Below are 8015 nucleotides of genomic sequence, written 5' to 3' on the forward strand. Positions count from 1 at the left end.
TCAAAAAAAAATATTGAGGTGTCCTTGACAGAAAAATCACTGAACAAATCCCGGACGTAATCCTAAGATAAATTTCAAAAGCAATAGCAGTAAGATTCTCCAAACCAATGGAGGAATTATAGAAGGAATCTCTGAAAGAATCCATGAAACAATCCTTGAATGGATATCGAGAGAAATCTTTAAAGTAAATCTGGGAAAAAAATCTGAGATGAATTCCAGAAGGAATCCCGTATCAAAACTCAGGAAGAATCGTTGAGCTTTCTCTGATGCAATCTCGTAAATTATCAGTAAAATCCCAAAAAAGTATTAAAAAAACATGAAATCCCAGGGAAATCCCTGATGAAACGTTTGAAAATATCCCGATGGAATGCCGAAATAATCCCTTGAAGGAATCCAGGGAGACATTTCTATAGGTATTTTAATAGGAACTTCTAACGGAATTCCAGAAAAAAAAGTGCTCGAAGAACCCTAGACAGAGAAATACCTGAAGAAACCCCAGGAGCAATCACTAAAGAAAACTCGAGAAGCATCAACGAAAGAATCCCGGAAAGAATCTCAAAAGAAATCGCGATAAAAACAGCCGAAATAAATTCATAGAAGAGCCCCGAGAGATATCTCTAAAGTAATCGCCGGGTGAGTCTTAATAGATTTCTGTTTTTTTTTTTTTTTTTTTTTTTTAATAAATCCCGCGATAAATCCCTGAAGGAATTCAGTTACCAGAGATAATGTCGGAAGCAAGGATCCATATAAGGACTGTATCGTTAATTATGGAGTACACCTTTGAGGCTCTGTATTAAAAAGACTATGCCTTATTTTGTTAACTGCTTTGTGTCTTTGTGTTGCTAACGTTGTAAACAAACGATAACCTTCAATAAAAGTTAAAGTTTTTCCTCAAGTGAAACAATGCTAGGGTTTACGGAGGAGAAGCGAAAATCGATTGTGACCAGGCACTGCAAGGAAAAATGATCATCGCTAAGAAAATTAGAAAAAATTGAATGTGTTAGGGTTTTTGTTGTCCAAAATGCTATCAAACGATTTGGTATGCATAACACTCTGAAAGACTTACTCGGACGCGGCAAAAAACAGGTGAGTCCAAGTCAAATTTGGACAGCAAAACTTGCAAAATCGTTGAAGGAAAATAGGAGGTATCCATTAGAGATTACGCAAAAAAGTGTGAAACGACTGTTGGTATGGTTCAACGCGCCAAGGAGCGTAATACCCCGAAGACCTACCCAAAACAGAAATGTCCAAAATGCAGTCAAATTCTGGCGGATTATGTGAAAACTCAGGCTTGGAAGCTGTACGACGATGTTTTGAGCAAAAATTGCATGTGCATATTCATGGATGATGAAGCGTATGTCAAATTGGACTACAAGGTACTTCCAGGGGCACAGATTTTCACTGTTAAGCTTGACACGGATGTTACGAATTAGGAGAAATCGATTTTTTGCGAAAAAAAAATGGGAAAATGTGTTGGTTAGGCAAGCAATTTGTCAATGTGGTATGAAATCGTCACCTTTCTTCACCGTCCCAGGTATGAACGTCGAAATATACCGGAAGGAATGTTTCCAGAAACACATTCTGCCACTCATCTGAAAGCACAACGGTCCTACATTACTTTGGCCGGATTTGGCATCCTGCCACTATGCGCGTGACACCTTTGACAGGTATGAAGTAAACAATGTTCAATTTGTGGAAAAGGCAATGAATCCTCTAAATTGCCCGTAAATAAGGCCCATTGAGAAATAGTTAACTTTGATGAAAGGGAAACTACGGAAAAAGGATAGAGGAGCAGAGGACGTCACAAAATTCAAGAAAAACTGGGTCAACGTATGCAAAACCATCGTCGGAACGGTTGTCCGATCTTATGAAGCACGCCAAGAAGAAAGTGCGAGAGGTGGCAAGATCCACGAAAAATTAAATATACAATCATGTCATGGGCTTTTCTGATGGTCAATGAACAATGTAATTGAATTTAATTTGCATAATGCATAAATTTAAAGTACATTGTCGTTAAAATGCTAGGCTAGCAAAAAAAATCGAAAACATAAAAAAAAATCGTATGCATACCCATGTAACCAAAAAGTGTTTTAATGAGCTGTATTTTAGCTTCAAAACTGCATTATATCTGCTTGCTGCCGTATCATAGCAATTCGACTGCAAAATTGCCCTATGTTACCAATTCAAATGTCACTTAAAATCTGACAGCTATTGTGTAGCATTTCAAATGCAGGATGTTTTTTCCCTGAAGAAATCTCAGAAGAATTTCCTGAAGGTAATCCAGAATCAATTAGGAGGGAATCTTGTAAAGAATCCCGGAAGGAATCCCGAGGGAAATCGCAGAAGATATCCTTTCGAAAATGTCAGAGAAGTCCCTTATAAAAACCCGAGAGAAATATATTAAAAAGGAATCCCGAGAGGAATTCTTTAATGAATCCTGAGAAGAGCGAAAGCGATTTGTTTATCTAATCTAATCTAATCTAATACAAACGCAGCCAGTACGAGAAAGCATCCTGGAAAGTAATCGGGTTAGATCATGTCCGATTACTTTTCTTGTCAATATTGAGGCTTGCAGCATATCAAAGATATGACACAAGCATCAAAGCGGCCAGGCCTACTGTGTTGTATTTGCCGCAAAGATAATTCTTTGAAGTACCTCGAGTTTTGAATGATTGTTCTTTCGTCGAAGTAATTCTTGAATCTATAGGGGAGGAAGGATGCGTGGACATACCGTACCAAACGCTCCAGATTGTATATGGTAAATATGGTTGAAATATATGTAAATGTGTCATATTGGATGATATATAATGTAAATTGGAAAGGTCTCACCCATTTATTGAGTAGAAGAGCGAAAGCGATTTGTTTATTGTTTGAAACTGTTTGAAAATTGTATCTTTTCGTTGGGTTAAGATATAAAATCAATTATACTACAGCACCATCCAGTAAAGGAGCGTCCATCAATGACGAAGCATTTATGTTGTGGATTTTGGACAGCCCCGTTCATTTTTGTAGCATAATTCCCATAGGTTCGTAGTCAAATCGGAAACTCACCCTGAACAAATTTCTAACTAAATATTATTTGAATGGAAGATTCACCTCCGTATTAACAACTCTAACTTCAAGTTTTAAGCCATGGTTGAGATATTCGAAAAATAAATTTACTGCACATTTGAAAAGAACTCGAAAACCACGTCCATATGTAATTATTGCAGCAACGTTCGCACCACGCAATGAGCCAATTTGGAAGCTAATGAATAATGTACGAAGTATGACCAACTTTTCCAGAGATTATAAACTGAAATATAGTGTTGTTTTCAAGATATTCACTTAAAAAGTGCTGCCCTACACTTTTTAAGTGAATATCTTGAAAACAGCACTATATTTCAGTTTATAATCTCTGGAAAAGTTGGTCATACTTCGTACATTATTAATAGGGTGCTGATCAGATATGGGTAAATCTCTATGAAATATAATACTAATAATTTGTTTAGTCATTATCATAGCATTAACTCAAGATTATGTCAAATAATCCAACATACCACGATGTTTCCTGAACGCCTCCCAAGCTCTCGAACGGTCAATGTTTTGTTTCTGTTCTTCCACTTTCTTACTCCTCAAGCGATCGAACGTTCAACGTCAACAGCAAATAATTTCACCGAACGTCACACGGTCACACGTTGCTTCTACTTCTCGGAGGTTGGTGCTGCGCACCCGTTTTCTAATTAAGATTTTTTCAATAAATTTTTAATTACACTCTTGCCACTCTTCGTTGCGCACCCCACCACAGAACCTTTCCAATCTTCCACCAACCGGGTGAAAATCACCACAACACTGACTTTTCACTCTTCTTTTGTTTCAAGCTCCGCTCAGCCCCCCACTTTGACGCCGGCCGTTGCTTGGGAGCATTGATGAAATTGAGAGGAAAAACCCCTTTCCACATCCGATGCACATTTGCCACTCACTTGGACCAGGCTTACAACACTCTCCGGTCGACTTGTCGGAAAATTGGCCCGCTTAGGGTCGCAAGAAACACACTACACCAGCACAGAGGGTCGATCCAGACCAAGCTCACAGAGCAGACCACTTTTCTTCTCGATTCCCCGACTATTTATTCCGGGCAACCGGAATGGCAATTTTTCTTCTGCTAGCACTTCTCCAGGACCAGGACGACGTATATGTCCCTGGCAGATTTTCACTTCACATCCTTATTCGCGCTTGATTCGCTTTCACACAAATTGAAACAGCACTCTTATAAATTTCCCAACGACGTGAAGCACGGAGAGGACGGACGACCGGCGAAGGCGCGAGGAACGGCGGTGGCACTTCCGTTGTCGTTTGTGTCGTTGTTCGGATAAATATCCTTCTTCCCCGAGGAGTGAGCCCCGGAACGGAACGAAACGAACTTCTCCTAGTAGAAGCGCTGTGTCGTTCTCTAGTCGAGTAACATATTACTCTGCGCTCGCTTCAGAAGCCGGTTTTCGCTTTTTTTCGTAGTTTCTACTCCACACACGCTCGTTACAACATCACCCGGCGGCGCGGCGACAACGACGACGACCGGTTGCATTGCATCCGCGACGATGACTGAGCTCGCTGGGACGGACGCATGGAGGGCGATGCGATCCTGCCTTGCCTGCCCCGAAGCTCGCTCACTTGCTTGCCGGTTGATGATTGTTGGGAGAGATCGGTTAGCTATGCTGGCAGACACGCGAGAGAGCGAGGTTGAAGCCGTTTGAAGCTGAAGCGGTGTGTAGTGTGTAGTGTGGAAGCAGCAACAGCAAAAGCTCGAGGGTGAGATCCTCTATTGGACCAGGTGATACCTGCAATTGGAAAATTAAATTAACCATTGTTAGAGGTCTTGGTTTTGGACGAGTTGGTAGGATTCGTTCTTATTTTTTTTTGCGCTACTGAATCGTATTTTCGTTGTCAAATTGAAAAGTACAATTGCAACTGCGAGGTTACCTAGGCTGATAAAAAAGGTTTGGATGAGAGTTTTCAAGTTTGATACTTGACGGTGCAATTTATTATTGTATACTTATCTAATAATTTATTTGTAATTTCAATTTGATTTTTTTACAATTTCTTTGGAAAGCCCTTTGATAATAGTCATGTTTTCAACACACTTGTGGGAACTTCTTCTACTAGAATTGATTAAGCAACTCTTTCGGATTTTCCCTTAGAAAATAATTCGTGAATTCCCTTCAAATCATACCTTTAATATCTTCGGCAATTTATTTAGATTTTTTTTCAGCAATTTCCATTTGATTTGTTCCAGTTTTAAGGCAGTTACGTTGCGAATTGATCAGTAGACATATGTAGTATGATACAGTATTTCTTTATTATTTCCTTTGCCAATTTCTTTAGCAGTTTTGTCGGCAGTCCCTTTTGTTATTCATTTGGCAATTTATTTGGTAATTTTTCAATAATTCAAAAATTTAATCATTCGCCAAGTGCTTCAAAATTCCATAGTCATTTCGTTCGTAAACATCTACGGCACATTTTTTTTTAAATTTCTTCGATTATTCCTACGGAAATTCCTTTGGTAATTCCTTTCAGTATTCCTTCTGTTATTACTTTGAAAACTCTATGAGATGTTTTCTAGCAGTTTTAAAATAAAATCAAGAATTCACAATAAAGGAAATCTTAAAGGAATTACCAAAATGAAAAGTTACAGCATGTTGAACTTTTTCGTGAGAGTAGAAAAAGTTATCTACTTCAAACATTTTGGCCACCCCCTGTATATTGCCAAATGAAAACAAAGAATTTGCAAAGAGAGTTGCTGAAAGAATTGCCTTAGAATTTCGTAATGAAATGATCGCAATTACCGAAGGAAAATAAGAAAAACTTCTCAAGGTGTATCCAAAAGCATTGCTGAAAATATTTCCAAAATAAATAGCCAAAAGAAATCTGAAACGAATTTCCGAAGAACTTTTAGAGTGGGTAATTTCCAAAGAAATATTCTTATTTTTGCCGTCAGCGAGGGCTGTTATAGCATTCAAAGTGATCATTTAATAGCCATCGAACATTTTTATAGATTTTTGAAATATCGTTAGGTACATAATCATACTTCATGTAGTTCAGTTCACCATGTTTCACACAATTACATAGATAATTTATTTTATCCAAGACAAACTCGACAACCTCATCCGTCTATCCTTTCCTCTTCTCTTCTTGGCATAACATCCTCAGTGGGACAGAGCCCGCTTCTCAGCTTTGTATTCTTCAAGCACTTCCACAGTGCTTGGGGCCTGTGCCCCCTCTTTTATCTTTTTCTTTCAAGTGTTTCAAGTGAGTGAGAAAAACCAAAAAGCTAGCTACGCCAATGGTAATGAATAGGTATTTGTTATCATTTCTACCAATACAATAACAACACTCATTAGGCTGTGCGATAAATTTATACATAACAGATAGTATTCCAGTAGAACAATAAATGTAATTATCAGCATGGTAAATATGCTATTGCACAACAGTTTGATGTTTTTATTGAACTCTATGTAGAGTTTGTTTACACTGTATTATTACACAGTGGTGCACAGCAAAAAAAATCTTGTGATATCACATCATTTTCGCTGCACATCAGTCGCGTCGTAAAAGTGATGTAAACAATTACATCATTTTCATGCAACAAATTAGCCGCCGCAGCTTGAGAGTGGGTCTAGCAATCGCTAGAACCGGATCTTTAGATGAATCATATATAAGTAAAATATTGGCATAGATTCGTACACAGATCCGCTGATTGTGAGACATATCCCTTATCTCTCAGCTATTTCACCGAGTTAGAAGGAAGGTGATAAATATGATACTGCTTCTAGGCATCTGCTGGAATGGGTTTGATGATACTTTCCGGTGCCAACCAGGGTGTGCATGGTGAGTGTGATAATTGTTGGAAAATGATGTAACCGAGTGAGATTACGTTCGAAAATGAATACATCACCAGAAATTACGCGCCTGGATATTACAAAATTATTTGCTGTGCATTTGATGCCTAATAACTAACTTATGAACTAGCTTTCAAAAAATGTTGTAAAACAACTAAGTATTTCCTCAAAACAATAGGGGTACTCACTAAACAGATTAAATTGCTGCGTAAGCCATGATTTTCAGCTTATTTGAAATGTTTCACGATTTTGCAAATGAAATAATCAAAGATTGCCTTGGTGATCGCGACGTTTAATCAGTTTAATCAGTTTACTCTGTTAAGTGAATCCCCCTAATAAGAATAAAAAATTATTCCTCGAATAATATTTCCATTGAGAAAAACCTCTTAAATTAAGATACCTAGATAAAGCTACGAAATAACGAACACAATATTTTAGTGTTATTATTTTTGTCCACCAGATCATAATACGCCATCACAATGAAACGCATAATTTTTTCTCTGTGGTTGTGGAATACGATGTTTCGTATGTCGAAAACCCCCACACAGGTTTTATTTGTTTGTTTATACTTTATCCACGCGATATAGTTATTTACTTGACTAATTGAGCAACTTTTACTGCATTCTACAGCAGTGAAATCCAACTTTGTAGTGCCACAGAGCTTTAGTGGAGTGTGACTTGAATGTCTGTTCGATAAGGTGCCGTCCACAAATTACGTAACGCTCTTGAGCGAGGGGGAAATTTGGCCAAGTGTTACGGTCCATACAAAATATTTAGATTTTCATACAAAAAAGTGTTATAGAGGGGGGGGGGGGGGAGGGGGGGTGGTAAAAAATGTTGATTTTGGCATTATGTAATAAATAGATGCAGCCTAAGTGAATCGGCTAGCTGCTGCTCTGGTGCGGTTGCCTTCGTCATAATTGTCAAACGTTAAATGAGAAAAATTGTTAACCTTGAAGTGGAGTGAAATTGAAACGTGAAACTTAGTATAGAAGCTGGTTTTTGATAGTCTACATCCTTTTGCTTTCATCTAATGAAAAATTGGCAAAGGGAAGATGGAGTATTGGAAATGATTGACTATTTTTCTTCTGATGTGATGGAAATAAGCGCATATGATGAAGTAAATTTTTACCCTTCTAA

The 8015-nt window shown here is 38.1% G+C and overlaps 1 protein-coding gene across 1 annotated transcript in view; it reads right to left on the minus strand.

Annotated features, from left to right (window-relative positions):
• LOC109398676 (netrin receptor unc-5) overlaps window positions 1-4916 on the minus strand; it is a 611474-nt gene extending 606558 nt beyond the window's left edge. Inside the window, exon 1 of the mRNA XM_062850694.1 lies at window positions 3540-4916. The gene's annotated coding sequence lies outside the window, so the exon portion shown is untranslated. The remainder of the gene's footprint in view (window positions 1-3539) is intronic.
• Between the last annotated feature and the right edge of the window lie 3099 nt (window positions 4917-8015).

This window comes from Aedes albopictus, chromosome 2 (assembly GCF_035046485.1).
Source record: "Aedes albopictus strain Foshan chromosome 2, AalbF5, whole genome shotgun sequence".
In the NCBI taxonomy this organism is placed as follows: Eukaryota; Metazoa; Arthropoda; class Insecta; order Diptera; family Culicidae; genus Aedes; species Aedes albopictus.